Genomic DNA, 15256 nt, shown 5'->3' on the forward strand with positions numbered 1-15256 from the left:
CCCTAACAAAGTCAGTCATCAACAACAATCATACAGTATACTCCGTAACTTCACAGCATGTAACACAAATCTCAAACTTACTATAAGCGTTGCACACAAACAAGTTAGATAAATTCTAAGCCTACCTAACTACAACTGCAAATCAAATTCCAACACCGCTAGGATCTCAGAAAACACAACGAAATTAGGTCATCTAAGTCATTATGGAACATAATAAATTAATAATACAAATATCATACAGTCTACTCCATAACTTCATCGAACGTGTAACAAAAAGCATACAGTCTACTCCATAACTTGATAGGATGTGTAACAAAAATCATGATCTTACTATATCCATTGCTCACTAACAAGTTATGTAAATTGAGAGCCTACCTAATTAATTACAAGTGCAAATTAAATTAACAGCATCAGTTTCTATGAAATTAGGTCATCTACGTCATTCTAACAGAACCTAATAATAATCCAGACACGAAGATCTAGCTAGAATCGATATACAATCACGGAAGGAAATTAGGTCATCATTGATTAATATAACATGCATATGATTCACGATCTATAATAGAACTAACAATAATAAAGCGCCAAATAAACGAAAACCTAAAAAGTATTACCTCAACCGAACAGAACAGAATAGATATACAGATTGATTGATAGATCAAAATTGGAGCTGATTAAAAATAATATTATATTATATTATATTATATTATACTATATAGAGATGATGATGTATGAGACACACGGCGCCACCGTTAACCGCCGAAATTGTCTTTCCTAATCGTCCTCCTCTGCATTTACTTTTACTTTAATAATTTAATCTAATCTATCTCATAACCAGATGTAATGTATTATTCTACACTCGGTGGATAAAGTCTGAATTGGAACGATGCCGTTTCATTAGTAAATGGCATATATGAATATGAATTTTTGAAAGCTTTTTTTTATAAAAACTAACGCAAGCTATAAATTTTATATTTTATAAAAGCTTACAAATTAAATATGGATGTATGTGATGATAGAAATAGAATTAACTATATTAAATACCAAGTTTTTTTTTTCTGTTCACTCACATATTCTACTATTCATTCAATGTACATCTTTTCTTGCACGCAAATAATTTCTTGTTGCAATTTGCATATGTTATATGGCTAAATTTTGTGGAACACGTGTTATGTTTGGCCTCTCCTCTACGTCCACGAAGTGATGAAGCCGCCTGTTTAAAAGACATTCGACTTCTTCGATTCAGTCTTTCTGATCGACATTCCACTAATTTGATTCAACATTTCTGATTATCTGGGTTGTTCATGCATTCGCTGGTGTTTTCAGTTTCATCCATCTTTGTTTTCTATAATTTGGTGGTTTGTTTTTGTTTGATTTAAATTTAAAAGCCTAATTTCTTAATAATATATGATGATATATTGTTATAGTATTACTGTTATTATTATCTTATTTACAAGGGAGATTTATTCATAAGGTTTTGAGAAAAAATGGATATTCATGAACTTATAAAAAAAAACAAAAGCAAATTCAAAATTTAAGGATCTTGGACAACTTGTGATAATAAATCTTGGTGTCATCCTTCATTATTCCATTCTTGGCAAAGCCAGCTACTCATCCACATCATCAGCATAGTCTAAGATTCATAAGGTATGAACTTTAAGCCTAGTGGCACTCAAATGTCTTGAGCTCGAACCCATTTACTAAACGGACTTCAATAGAGGCTCAGGTCAAGCTTGTTTAAACTTGATTTGATTCAAACTTTTAGCAAGTCAACCTTAAGCAACTCTCGAATGAGTCATTTACCTCATGTTTACATTCTGCTAGACTGCCAACTAAAGAAGGTGCTTGACTACTTGACGAATTTTGTATCTATGAAATTTGTAGGTTGTAAAGTTTATGCACCAACAAATTGCAAATGTGATGCAAAATTTGCAGATGTGTTTTTTAGCAGAAACATAGATAAGTTGTAGTCATCTGCCAGCTGGTAATCCTCAAATCTAAAGTATCTACATTGTGAAGATCTCAAATTATAAAATGCCATTTTCAGTCGAATATGTTATATATTACAACAAAAAAAAACATTTATAGCAAGCATATAAATATATATAACCACAAAACCAGAATAAACCACCAAAACAAAAGGTTGATAATTGATATGCAAGTTTAACAGGTCCAGCAGCAACTTAAAACACTCGCAGATGGATTAGTAAGCAATTCAAGAGATTTTTTACGGTAATCTACAGCAACAAAAACATCATCAAACGCCAATGCTCCAACGGCAAACCTTGCAGCCTTGTGCGCCTCCGCAATCTTCTCAGGGGGAGGTTGGTAATTACTGTCATACTGATAAGACTGTGCAGAAGTCGGTGCAGGTGCAGGTGTAGGTTCTGGAACTGGACCCGACCCATTTGTTGCATTTGGATTGTACTGAGCTGCAGATGGATAATCTGTTGGTCTAGTAGCTGAAGGAGAATAGGATTGTTCAGAGCCTTGATAATAAGATGATGGATAATGAGCTGGTGCGGCTGGAAGGGTAGTTTCGGAAAAACTAGGGTAAGACTGGAAATTTGGATATGTTAAAGGGGGGTCTTGAGAAGGGTAGTTTTGGGAAATGTGATGTTGAGGTTCTTGTGGATAAGATGACGGATGGTGATAACTCTGCGAAGGATGTTGCTGAAAGTTATTGGATGGGTATTCATCAGAAGAATAAGTTGGTGGCGGTGGCTGCGAGAAGGTTGAAGATGATGGCTGAAAACTTGAAGTAAGTGGTTGAAAATTTGAAGGTGGTGGTTGTTGGATGTTTGAAGATGGTGGAGGTGGCATATCACGTGGCGGTGATGGAAGACTAGTTGTGAACCGTTGGGAGTCATTTCTGTCGTAAAACTGGGGTGATTGATGTGATTCTGGTGCGGTTTTGGTGGTTGGTGGTGGCTCACTCCTGCTAGGTTCCAGGTCCTGTCAACATCCAAAATGTCAAAGTCAGGTTGACCCACTTTTTATTCAACAATAACTTTATAATTTGTTTAATAAGATCTTACATATCCATTGCTTGATGTGTCAGAGAGATCCTTATCACCCCCAGGGGGACCGGGTACAGGCTTCCTTCCTTCTTTTATAGCTTTTCTTATATCTGCTGCTTTCCATGCTGCATACTTCTGTTTCTGCTCAAGCTATTATGAAAAAAAAACCAGTTATAATCGATCAAAATTTCTTTTGTTCATCTGTTAAGTATTAAGTTTACCTATTAAGAAAAAGAAAGAAAATAAAAGTGGCAATGAGAATAAACAAAAAAAAAGGTATAAAGGCAATCAGATTATTTGTAGAAGTTGGACTCACATCTGAAGTTCACCAAACTGGTTAAGTATTTCAAAGAAAATGCTGGCAGCATAAAACGTCTTGGCGGTATTGCTGTGACAAGTTTGGATAAAGTATTAATGTTATAATCCTAGTCACCAAATCACCACTACAGTTATAAGGTTATATGCGTGGACTGATTAAAACGATTAGGAAACAAATTGACCAAGGTTTTTTTTTGCAAGAGATACAGTTACATGTTCTTAAATGAATACTGTTTGACAATACCTATAAAAAAATTATTCATTAAGCACTTGAAAACATTGGCATTTGAATTTGGAAGCCTTTTTAAGCACAATAAAACAATATATGTGCATTTAACTCTCTAGCAAACCAGTGTTAAAATAGCTATATCATAAGAAGTAAAATTTATCATACAGATCAGCCCTCCCGGCTCGGTCTTGCTTATCGGCCTTTGCAAAGACATTTGACGCAAATCCTTCCAGATAGAGATGGTCATCAGGCCCTAACTGCAGTGACTTCTTATCCTGTAGTTAAATAAGCAACCTAAATGATGACTAGTTGACTACATAACCAAATACTTTCTACACAAAGAAAACAAAATTACCCCTAGTTCCTGCATAAATCATTACTCTATGATAATACAAAAATAGAAAAATTAATCAGTAGCTACTACCAGAGAAATGCAGCATGATGAAAATGTTATGGTTTCTCGGCGATCCGCCATTTGAATGACAGACCGTAACATCGTTGCAGACTGTATCAGTGTTTGTCTGCTGAGCTGGGCAATTCCTTTGTGTTCCGCGATTTCAAAACGAAGAACCACTATGAAACACGCAGAATCCACCATTTTAAATGGCGGATCGTGTACAGAACAAAGTCAGGTAAGATGCTCAATGGGTTGTGAATTGAATTGGCGAAACATGTGTAAATTGTCCAACTCAGCAGACAGTCAGTCACTGACAGGATCCGCGATTTCAAATAGCGGATCGTCTAGAAACCAAAGCAGTTTCACCTCTCTCGTAGAAACCACTGAAGCAATTCATTTTCTCCTAGGCAATAAGCATTTTTATAAAATAAAGCTGTCAATATAAAAATTCCCAAAATCCAACCCTAGATAAGAACATAATAAGGTAAATCATCAACATAATCATCTACAATCCATTAAAATCAAATTACCGAATGAAAACATAAAAAATAATTAGGTTTTGAGAAGAAATAAAACCTTTTCAAGCTGTTTCATAAGGGATACAAGTATAGAGCTTGTGGTTTTCGTTCGCTCACTCTGCGGAATCTTCAATCCTCGTTCCATCGCATAAAACCGACCTAAAATCATCATCATCAAAATAAGTTGTGAGAATATTATTAATATTAGGGTTTTAGTGTAAAAGTGAGAGATGCGTACAGTAGTAGGCGACGAGAGGCTCGTGCTTTTGCAATTCATCGGCTCGTTGAAGGTAAGGCAACAGTAGCTTCGCTGGTTCGTTCTCGTTCGCCATCAAGGTTTGTTTACACCGGAAACCAACAAGGTTTTGATCGAGGAGGATGTAGTTGCTTTGCTTACTCTACGCGTGTAATAATTAACCACTGCCACGTCATTTGCAATTTTCAAATAGTGTTTTAAAAACCAAAACTTTTTTTTTTTAACATTGCACCACTGTAAACCATAACCGAATGTCAGTTAATGGATAACCATAATCATAAACAACATATTATAGCGGAAACGGTTAATCGGTTTTAAAGGCTATAGTAAGGTTATAATAGTTTGGTTGACTATGAATTTGAGTCTAGCTAAAATAGCATAAACAGGAAGCTTTGACAGACCGATATGGAAATCTCATTTTATTGGGCTTTTGAATAAGCAAATAGAAAGTCCTAAAGGTATCCCCTGGGAGCCCACGCTATGTGATTAAATAAGAAATCTCCCCCTTCTCCCTCTTCAAACTCCGATTCGTTTTTTTCATAAGAAATCTCTAATCAAGAATATAATAAGATCATTTTTGTGTCATATCTAAGGGATTTTTTTGGTTCGGGTCGAAGTGGCAATGCCGCTCAATCCTTATCAATGAAATTTTGTGAGCATGGAATAAATTGCCATAACACATTTGAATATACTAGTAGGTGTGTCTGAGTGTTGAGGCGGGGACACAACACGTATTCAGCCGGTATGGTCTAGTTTGGGTGGAGATGCTATAGAAATTCGATGACATCGGTACGATTCATGACTGTATCGTAGTTCACTATAGGTCAATGCAAGAGATCTTAGTGGAGGTTTAGTAAAAACAAGAAAAATGAGACAAAGAGAGTGAGAAGTGTTTAAGGTCAACACAAGACAATTTGCAAGACGTTATTCGTTTATGTCAATCATATTGCGATATACTGTAGAGTAATATGTTAGTTTTCTTTTTATTTATTTATTTTATAGTTTTATTTAAATTAAAGTTTTCGAGTTAATTGCATTAGTGTGTCCTAAGCATGACATACTTAATCAAATAACAATAATAATAACATTTAAAATAGTTATATTAATTATACTAATACTATTGATTACAATGAAAACAATAATAGAAATATCATAAGTTGTAAATAATCAAAATACTATTAATAATAATTTTAACCAATAACAACAACATGCACTTAACTAAGTATTACTATTAACAAATATTATAAATAAATTCTAATAAAAACAACAACAGAAATCTAAATATTTATAAATATGAATTAATTTAATTAATATTCAAATAATGCATTCCTTGATATTTATGTTATTTCGAAACTTTTTACAACTATTGATTATTTAACTTGTTTTAACCATCAAAAGGTCAGCAATTGCAGCCAATTCCTCTACTAAAGAAGTAAAAGCTGAAAAAAAAGTAAACTATGAAAGGTTGTTTCTAAAATAAATATATCAATAAATGCTTAGAATTATAAGAAAATATAACGGTCTATTATAGTACTTTAAAAAAATAACCTATTTTAACCATCTATACTGGCTATAACATGTTTTGACCTTGAGTTAAATCGATACCTTTTTAAGACGGTCACGTGTTGCAACGGGGATACAGTAGGAATTTGGTTTGTGGCATGTCGATTTGAGTTTTATTTAAAATAGCAAGAGATTAGATGACTAAGAAGTCATGGTATAGAGTCCACCTACCGGCGGGTAAACTTGGGTTTGAATAAAATTTATATAAGATCATAGATATTCAGGGTCGCAACGGGGGTCGTTAGGGGCTTGGTTCGTTGTGATACGTTATTATTGTATATAAAATTGGTAATAAGTAAAAATAATATATTATGTTATATATTAATTATCGAGCTGAGGTTGCGAGAACGCAGAGTTGTGCAAAAAAAAACCAGAAAAATGCGAAAATCGAACTTGAAAAAACCAAACCAAATCGTAAATTCGGTTATCTGATATTTCTAATCGTATCCATATTGTGAATTCAGTTCTGTTCGGTGACTAGTTCCACAAATCTTTGTGCCCGGTTTAATTAAATAACCAAAGTATAACCGGTTTAAGCGGAAAATGAATCGAATAAATCTAATCAAATGAAACAAAAAGTGGCGAATAAACCAATATCTTGTTTATAGAAGTCCTTAACTTGCTAACACTTTGTTCCTCATAAAGACATAGTAATTTAGTCCCGGGCATGTGGTGATGACCCTGACAAAAAAAAATGAAAACTTAAAAAAAAAATGAACTTACATATACATTCAAAGTGAAAGCAATTAATATTTATATTACATTTGTTTCTCCATCCATGGCCTCATTACCGCAATTTGCCAACCTTAACCCGCCAAAGCTCTTTAGGCTAAAGCCCCGCATCATAATCATAGCAAATGAATGCATTCAGTTAGCAATTTACCACCGCAATCCAAATTAAGTTGCTAAAAAAATAAAAAAAACATTACAATTAATTGCTGAAATTACGTACCATGAAATCATGTATACAATTGATACAATTTGGTAATTTGGAACGTAATTTTGATGCGAAATTGAATACCTGGATAATAGCGGTTGTAGAAGAAAGCGATTAGAGGTCAAATGAACGACAATTGGGAGGTGAAACAGGGGTTGCGACCTGAAAGGTGTCGGGATTGAAACGGAAGGTAGGCTTATAAAGTGACACTGGTGGTTCGCATTCATCTTGACACATCTAAAGAATGGATTTGATTGCTTGGATCGTCTTATTACATTACGTAACCGAAGTGAAATTGATGTCGCCGGAGTAAGATCGGTAACATGCATTAGGTCTTTGCCGGAGCATTAATGTACATTTAATTTTACGGTGTCTTAAGGAGAGAGAATGAAGAAGTTGAAAATGTGCCTATATACATTATAATGTAATATAGATATAGATTAATAAATTACATAGCATTAAAAATACATATAATCTAATTTGGTTATGGGTCAGTTAATTAGGTTTTTTCACACGCTGGACTAGTCCCAAAACATTTAAAACGGCTAACTAGATAGATATTTGGGTATATGATTAGTTTTTAAAAAAGACAAAATAGCAAAAGACGTCCTTTAACGTTTTTTCAATAGATGTCCTTTAACAAAAGAAATGGCAGAAGACGTATTTCATGTTTCGTATTCTTTTCATGTTTCGTCATTTGTCACTAACCCAGTTAAATTTTTTTGTTAAATCTGGTCATGTGCCTTGCACATGAGGGCAAACCGGTCATTTTACCTATTTATTTAAAAAACATTGTAATAATAAAAATCGATTTAATTAACCCTTCTCTTTGAGTTCATCCACCACCACCAAACCTTCATCTCCGGCGAGGAAGCCACCACCGTCTTCTCCGGCGAGCCACCAACGTTGGCACCGGAACCACCATAGCTGGCCCACCTACCATTGTCTCTCCCTCCAAGCAACCCAACACTGCCACCATGAATGTCTTCCCTTCCCAAGTGGGTTTCAGTGTTCCGATTGAACCACTTGGTAAATTAGAACCGGCCAAATCGTTCGGCCTACCCACCATCTCTATCTCTCTCTCACACACACAATCACCCACCCTCCCCTTCGCCTACCCACCTCCCCCACTGTCACACTGTCACCGTTTAACTCACCTCCGCCATCCGCCATGAACCATCGTTTAACTCACCTCCTCTTCGCCTACCCAACCCCCCCACTATCACATTTAACCACCGTTTAACTCACCTCCGCCATGAACCATCAGCTTTGAATGAAAATAACCAACAACTGAAATCAATTTCTTTAACCAGATACCCAACATAAAATCATCTGTACAATAACCTCCTACCCTCTCCCTCCCCCCCCCTCTCTCTCTCTCTCTCTACAGCACCACACCGGACCACCGGCCAACCACCTACACACCACACCACCAAACTTAAGACCCGGAATTAGGGTTTCCGGATAGCCAATTAAGGATGGAATTAGGATTTTCAGCGGACTTCATTTGTTTTGCCGCTGGTCCGATTGGACTTGCAACCATCATTTGATACTACAATCACCACTAATCGCCGCTAAAGGGGGCTTCTTCTGGTTGCTGGAAAACGAGAGTGGTTGTGCCATCGCAAACCAACATCCTTGTGATGCCCAAACTCCATTACTACATACTAGTTTCGTGGCTGCCCTGATGCTAGTGGTGGTGCTGGTAACGGTGGCAGGTGGTGGTGGTAAGTGGAGGTGATGGTGGCTTAGAGAGATCGGAGATAGAGGTGAGAGAAAGAGAAGAGATGAGATGGGGAGAGAGTATTTAAGTGATTTTAATTACAGAAATAACCCCTCAAGAGGTAAAATGACTAAGTTGCCTTCATATGAGGCGCACATGACTGGATTTAACGAGAAAAATTAACGGGGTTAGTGCCAAAGGACGTAACGTGAAAGGAATTTGAAACATGATGTATGCCTTTTGCTATTTCTTTCATTAAAGGACGTCTTTTGCCATTTTGTCTTTAAAAAATCTATGTAGCATGGAAGGGTATTTATTATGTGATCTGAATCCTACATGTGTATGTTTTCTTTTCTTTTTAATTTCATTATACTATAGTAATCTATAAGTTGATTGGAAGTCTTAATGGGACAGTTGGGTAATTAACAAACTAAGGGGATGTTTGGTAAATTCTTAATGGTTATTAAGAGGCCATTTTTAAAGGGTTCACAGTCTCTTAATGATTAAGAGGTAATTTTAATTCTTTCTGAAAGGTTAAGAGGTTACCTCTTAACCATTCAAACTTAAGGTTACATCTTAATCATTAAGAGGCTATGAGCCTTAAGAGATAGTCTATTTATAATCATTAAAAGGGTACCAAACAGCCCATTAATGTATATCCACCCGGAATTGAGCACGGTTTTATTACCGGATATGACATGAGTTATCAATTCCTATCACTAATTAAATTACATTTTTGATAATGAACGTGGAGGCTTGGAACCCAAGGCACAGTATAAAGCCTTAAACTTACTACGAACCCCAATGTAAGCGAAATATATCCTATTAGCATGGGTTTGGTAGGGGCGGCTCAACCTATTTAAAGATCTCAATTCATAATTTACTTTCATGTTTTTAAAAAAAGTTCGAGCATAAAATCTGTCCATTCTTCTAAAAAATTCATAAAATTGTTATATCACGTTACCGAATATGAAAAAAAAACACTTGAATTTAAAGAATCTAAACGATATTCATCTTTCTGTCCATCACAAAATACGCTACAAACATTGTCTAATACGTAAAATCGGAAACATATGAATAGAGAAATAATATAATTAGTGCAAAACATAAAAGACCTAAAACCATCCATATGTTTGCTTCTGCCACATGGACACACATGACTTTTGCCTCTTTCCCACACCTGTAGCAAAAACTATATCCACATCTGCAAAGAGCATATAACTTTTATCTAATTTTTTGAACCACCAACAAAACCAGTATGTTAAATGATAAACAAATGTAGGAAGGAAAACAAACCTGCACTGAATAATGTTGCAACCGCCATCACGTTCTATACAATGCCCACACTTGGGACACCTCCTCCAATTATTCGTCGCGTAAAGAACATCAAAACTAGCATCGTTTTCGTCTATCTTCTCTTCGCAAGTAGAACTAGCATGCCACGGCACTTTACACCCGAAACAAAAAGGTTTCTTGCAATGAGGACACACACATCTCTTCAAATCAGGATCGCCACACTCGTTCAAAATCAACTCCGAGCACTCTTGGTTAGGACAGTAAACCCTGTTAACTTCTAACACGGCTGATTCACATAACACGTCACACCATTTATCAAACAGTTGGTGTGAGATTTGCGGGCGGCATGATAAGTGTTCAAGATCATTATTGCAAGAAGTGGCAGGGCAGTTTATGTTGGACACATTCTCTTCGAGTTTCACTGTATTTGATGATACAATCCGTGCAAAACGAGTGATCAGCGCATTTATCGCTGTTTGTGAACTTGTTGGCCAGAGCAACCGGTTCGATGCAAATCTCGCAAGTGAATGTTTCTTCTTCTACTTCTTGTTATTCTCCATGATCATCTTCTGGATTTTGTTGGGGGTTATCAATTAGATTCCCCATGGTATCAAACAAATTTGTTTAGAAAATTAACTAGATGGCAGATGTGACTTATTATAAATAACATGAGTGTACCGATTATACATGAACTCGAATTATAGTTAGAAAAGATAGATTTACCCACTTTTATCTATTTCCGGCCAAAAAAATTTTAAGTAGTGTAAATTTACACGTTTTCGACTTAAAATTTGAGCCCGGCCCCGCGTTTATATTTTGTTATACATTTTGAGGGGTCCAACTCGTTCAAGCTTCGCCACTGTGTGTGTATATATATATATATTGAGTCCGGCCGAGCATTTTCGTCCGAGCTTCGCCAGCGACTAAATTTACGTCAATGTATGATCAAAGAGACCAAAATTACAGAAAAATAAGTAGTTTTACGAACATCAAACGCCATGGATTTCAAAAATAACATTAACTTTAAGCGGATCAAGAAAAACAGACACGTACACGATCATATCAGAATTGCACAAGAAATGGGTACATTTCTACAGATGAAGAGTGAATTGAGGTACACTTACAATGATATACGGTGGATTAGGGTTTTCTTGAAGCTTTAAGGGCAGGACAGAGTTGTTCAAATCTTCCTGCTTTTTGCCGAGAGAGAGAGAGAGAGAGAGAGAGAGAGAAATTGCAGCGTGGTGGTGAACACTGAATATGCAGTACAGTAATAATAATAATAATCATAGTTGTCTTAATATGTTTTGTTTTTTTTCCTTTTTCAAATAAAGTTTAATATCATTAAATTCATTGTTTTTCTTTTTCTTTCCGATTATACAAGTATCAAAAAGGTTTTGCCATTCAAAAAACTGTATTTTAATATTAAAACCCACTAATTTTAATTTTAAAGCTCACTTACTTTAATCTCAAAACACACTTATATTAATCTGAAAAATTCACTTACATCTTTACTTATCTCCTACAACCACCACCACTCCACCGCCCACCGCCACCACAACCGTCACCCACCGCCACCACCTCTGAAAATTTCATCGAAAAAGTCATCAGAAAGCCACTGAAAAACAATCCCCCAGAAATTTCGCCAGAAAAATTGCCAGAAAATTCACCGAAAAGCGGCTGAAAAACAGTCACAGAAAAAGGTTACTGGAAAACAGCCACAGAAAAAACACTATGAAAAAAAACACAATGGATAAAATACTATGAAAAAAAAACACAACAAAAATACAATTGTATGACATAATGTAAAAAACACAATGGAAAAAAACACAACTGTATAATACAACTTTTGTAAAACACACTTTATAAAAAAACCCACTAATTTTTTTGTAATTTTTATATAACAATATGGTACTCATATAAAAGATAAAAAACACTCGTTATTATGGTGAATTTGTTTTTCAATAAAAATGTCGTAAAAAAGTTATGGACGCTTTAAAATGATGAGGGAATTTGACATGTGTCTTGTATGTGAATAGAGATTGTAAATAAATGTGTTATTCCTTTTATGTCTTTCCCCTTATTTCACACTTGATTTCCCCTTATACTAATCTCAACCATCCTTGTCCAAATTCAATGGACTAGATTACTTTTTATCTTTCCTACAAAAACCATACTTCCCATTATAATCTACCCTATAAATCAAATAATGTACATAAAAATTTATAGATACGTAAAAAAAATTAAAAGAACATATAGAAAAGGAGTTTATAGGATTTACTTATATATTAATATATTGTTTAAAAATTATTCTAGTAATAGATGAACGTTGTGTTGAAGCGGCGATCTGTTGCTCTTCTTCTTCTCGGCTGGACGGATTGACAGTAAAAAAAATATTTATAGGATTTTAGGCATAATCTTTAGGATCAATACTTTTTATAAGCCCATCTATTAATAAATTTTTACCTAGAAGTGAAGCCTAGTAGATGAAATATACATAGAGATTAATAAGATGTGTTTTGTATTTATTTTTCTAATTGTGTTGTATGATTATATATGTTGTATAGTATTGCGTTATAACTGTAAAGTTTTCTTTGATTATCATGATAACCTCTCAATATAAAATTTATAGAAGTCCATAGTGTTAGAAATAATCTAGATTTTATATGTGAAAAGTTCATACTTGAGCATTAAGTTTGGTGGGTGACTTTGGGTCTTAGCAATTGAGTTTGGTTTGGTCACTTTAATTAGTTTAATTTGCTTTCTTAAATCTTATCTAATTAAGTTAGTTTGGTTTACAAGTTAAATTAGTATAAATAAATTGGTAGGGCTTTATGATTTAGTGTGGTTTTTATTAATAAAGAAAAAGTTTTTCCACAAAAACTATAGTGTTCTTAATGTGTGTTATATACCATTGTTTCCAACAATTGGTATCCAGCTATTAATCGATCCATGGAGGAAGACCAAAGTGAGCCGGGTTTCAATTCTATTTGAATAACAACACCGGGTTTGATGTGTAGCAGACTAGCCAAAGGGAAGAAAAGTAATAGATCAAGTTTGTGTTAGAAACCAAACGAAAACAAGAATCAAGGCCCATGAAGTATATCTGAACCAAGTCAATTTCAATAAAAAAAAATTCCCGCAGTCCGATCAAGAAGTGATCGAATCCGACAAGACCACACACATATTTTTTGTCGATTTTATACCGATAGATAAACTTGTCACCACAAACAATTTATACTAAGAAGTTCACAGTCGAAGACTAACCGATCAACTTGTGTAAATAGATCATTCGACTCAGCTTCAACCATGCCATGTTGTGGTGTGTAATCATATTTAAAAAAAGGAACAAAGTTTTTGGGGTTTGCTTAGTGTTGTTTTTGTAGTTGCATATTAATCAAAACAGTAGTTGTTACGGTTTATTCGAGACAACCGTGAATCTCCCAAAAACACAAGAGAAGAAGAGAAAATAGACCCAAAATAATAATTCTTTCCTATTCTTTTTCTTAAACGAGATCTACCTATTCTAATAAAGTAAAATAATTGTGGACACTTGTCATGTTTTGGTTAATTCTCACAATTCTTTTCCCCCCAAAACTAAGATCTTAATTAACCCTAATATATGTAATAGATCAAAAAATATTCACTTTTCTTTTATACTCTATTTATATTATATCTATACAATTTTATAAAAATAAATATTAACATATTCTTTTTACTATATATTCCAAAATAATTGGTGAAATTCAAAAATCAACAACAAACCATGTTTGTCAAATATTGAAAAGAATATAATTTCAGATGTTATCATTAACACATTGTAATATGTATAATGTAGGAGATTGTAAAGAAAAAAAACTCGGATACGCTTTCGTTTTGCAAAGTTATTTTTTAATCATTAAATTATAAATATAAGCTTAAAATTCCATCCATTTTTTTAAAATCAATAAATTTATCTATTATTGTTGTTGTTGTTGTTGTTGTAAATTCTCATATAAATTTATAAATTATAAATCTATGCTTTAAATCTATCCATTTATTTTTCCGTTAATTTAGTAAAATCTATATATGTTCAAATGTAAGGATAGTATATACCAATCACTATAAGACATAACAAAGTTTATCATATTTAATTTCTTAGTATTTTTATCAAGGATTGGTTCGGGTTTTTGTGGAACGTAAATTTGATTTTTATGGGTCAAAAGCTGGTAAATATATTGTTCGGTACAAGTTAATTATAATTAGGATCAAAATTTGTTATAGGTCAAAAATGGGAAATCTGAGTATTTTTAAAAGTTTGAGAATGCAAATTGATTTATTATCAAATTAGTAACGGGTTCAAAGTGTTGACTTGACTTTCATTTTACAAAGTTATTTTTTAATCATTAAATTATAAATATATGATTAAAAGTCGATCAATTTTTTTAAAATCAATCAATTTATCTATTATTATTTTTTTTGTTGTTGTAAATTCTCATATAAATTTATGGATTATAAATCTATGCTTTAAATCTATCCATTTATTTTTCGGTTAATTTAGTAAACTTTATATATATTAAAATGTAAGGATGGTATATACCAATCACTATCAGATATAACAAAGTTTATCATATTTAACTTCTTAGTATGTTTATCAAGGATTGTTTCGGATTTTTTGTGGAACTTAAATTTGAATTTTATGGGTCAAAAGCTGTAAATATATTGTTCGGTTCAAGTTACTTACAGTTAGGATCAAAATTTGTTATAGGTCAAAAATGGGAAATCTGAGTATTTTTAAAAAATTGAGAATGCAAATAGATTTATCATCAAATTTGTTATGGGTTCAAAGTGTTGACTTGAAAATGTCAAACAGATAAAAGTTATAATTTTAAACATGATTCGAGTTTCAAAATTATTTTCAAGGGCATTTTTGAAAATAATAAAAAGGTTCGGGATTTGGCAAATTAACTATTTTTCCCTCAAGTATTAAAATTTAAAAAACGATTGTGAACACTTTCGA

At 33.7% G+C, this 15256-nt stretch overlaps 2 pseudogenes across 1 annotated transcript; both read right to left on the reverse strand.

Annotated features, from left to right (window-relative positions):
- Positions 1 to 2163: 2163 nt before the first annotated feature.
- On the reverse strand, positions 2164 to 4814 carry LOC143596118 (protein HOMOLOG OF MAMMALIAN LYST-INTERACTING PROTEIN 5-like; annotated as a pseudogene). Its single transcript, XR_013146651.1, has 6 exons — positions 4721 to 4814; positions 4541 to 4641; positions 3733 to 3842; positions 3333 to 3408; positions 3039 to 3170; positions 2164 to 2955 (listed from the first exon to the last, which is right to left on the reverse strand). The product of XR_013146651.1 is annotated as a protein HOMOLOG OF MAMMALIAN LYST-INTERACTING PROTEIN 5-like (transcript).
- A 2045-nt stretch (positions 4815 to 6859) lies between these two features.
- LOC143596119 (E3 ubiquitin-protein ligase RSL1-like) lies at positions 6860 to 10863 on the reverse strand (annotated as a pseudogene).
- Between the last annotated feature and the right edge of the window lie 4393 nt (positions 10864 to 15256).

The sequence above is a fragment of the Bidens hawaiensis genome, unplaced genomic scaffold (assembly GCF_021521415.1).
Source record: "Bidens hawaiensis isolate Kalapana, Puna unplaced genomic scaffold, B.hawaiensis_p1.1 tig00046083_1, whole genome shotgun sequence".
NCBI classification, from domain to species: domain Eukaryota; kingdom Viridiplantae; phylum Streptophyta; class Magnoliopsida; order Asterales; family Asteraceae; genus Bidens; species Bidens hawaiensis.